The following is a 1995-nucleotide window of genomic DNA, read 5'->3' as shown; positions in this document are numbered from 1 at the left end:
CACTCTCTCTCACACACTCTCTCTCACACACTCACTCTCACACACACACACACTCTCTCACTAGGGATGGGCGATATGGGCTTAAAAATATATCATGATATTTCTGGTATTTATTACGATAACGATATCAATGACAATAATTCAGGGAATCCTGTTTCTTTTAAGAAAAGTATTATCTTTCCTATTTTTACTCAACATAGGGTGAGCATTAACCTCCTGAGACCCTGCATCCTCATGTGAGGACATTATATTGTAGTGAATTTTTCTGAGACTATACATGCCACAGTCTGGAGTCCTGTACAGAGCACATTCAGGGCTTTTCAGAGATACTAAATGTTTGGATGTTTCACCATGACCACCCCCTCTCCTTGGTCTTCAAATATGTCTGATATTAATTTAGTGACACTCTTATGGAAATATGATAATATTTTGTAATTGTCATTTAAATCGGACACATTTTTAAACTGTGTGTCATAAATCAACATCTCAGGAAAATGTTATGGGGTTTCAAATCAAAATATAACTTTATGAAACAGGACGTTGATTTCATGCATGTCCTCATATGAGGACACCGGGACTAAAAGCATGTTTATAACGCATTTTGGGAGACACAACAAATGAATAAGGAAAGAAAATATATTTGAATATTCCTATGAAATATTAGATAATATTATGAAAATCTTGTCAATTATTACTCTCAATATTACACTTCTTTTTCTCATTACATGTTGCCCCAAAAACACATTAATATGCAAATTAGATTTAGTTTATAGATACATTATATATAATGAGAAAACCTGTTTGTGGCCATTTTACACACATTTTGCAGAAAGAAAAATTGTATATCAAATCAATCTGTTATAACATAGTTGAGAATTATCTTTATACAAAGTTTGGTAAAAAAAAATCCTAAAAACTAAAAATGTATTGAATTTTTTTTTTATTTAAACAAAAAAAAATGTTTTTGCCTATGCATGTTCATGCCTGTCTTTTTATTTTATTTTTTTAATAAATTGAGTCCCGATGTCCTCTACCAAGGACGTAGCATAACTTATGAATGAAATATTATTATTATTATTATTATTTATTTATTTTTAAAAATTTTTTGAATGCTCTAAACAATGTAATGACATCACACACAAAAAAGAATTCCTAAAATGTTGTGGGGTCTTAAGAGGTTAATGAGTTCACACGTAATGTAACGACTGTTTAATTCATACTGGAAGCCGGAGGGAGCTCTCAGAAACTCCACATATCCATCGCAGAAATACTACTGACGACGCTCCAGGAAGGTATCCAGTTATCGCTGAATAAAACGCACAACGGAGGTAGAGACATTTTAACTGATGAAACTTGAGAAAAATAAACATACGATTGCACAAAATATATGGTTTATCTGTGTTCTTCAATCTTGGGTATTTTTATAAGGAAAGAATATTTATAATGCAATGTTAATCGATATGGCCTTTATCACTGTATATAATACTATCATTCTGTAATATGAACCCACGTCTGGTCACAAAAAGAAGTATTTCAAACACTCGACTATGTCATTAAGTTAATTTGGAGAAAAAGCATGTCAGTAAATTATATCTTTGTTGGATAACAGTTTTGTAAACAGGCTCATACACATGCAAAACTGTATCGCACACGTGCTACTGTAGTACATTTATTCAGACCGATTTTTTGTGCACTGTACAGCCCTAACCAAACCAGTTCCAGCTCGAGCTCCTCATTTAGCAATATAGGCTACTCCTCCTCAATTTCACGTCCGCTTTCCGTGATGTCGCCCTGCACTGTCGCACACAGAAATGTGTCAACAACTAGACTTTATCATTATTATCGCAGGAAGACTAATTCTTATCGTGGGGAGAATTTTTACCGGTATATCGCAAACAATAAGATATCGCCCATCCCTAATAAACACTCACTCTCTCACACACACACTCTCACACACACACTCACACACACTGACATGTAAACTCTCACACACAC

The sequence above is a fragment of the Sinocyclocheilus grahami genome, unplaced genomic scaffold (assembly GCF_001515645.1).
Source record: "Sinocyclocheilus grahami isolate Dianchi unplaced genomic scaffold, SAMN03320097.WGS_v1.1 scaffold137.1, whole genome shotgun sequence".
NCBI lineage: Eukaryota > Metazoa > Chordata > Actinopteri > Cypriniformes > Cyprinidae > Sinocyclocheilus > Sinocyclocheilus grahami.
This window is presented reverse-complemented; position numbering follows the sequence as displayed.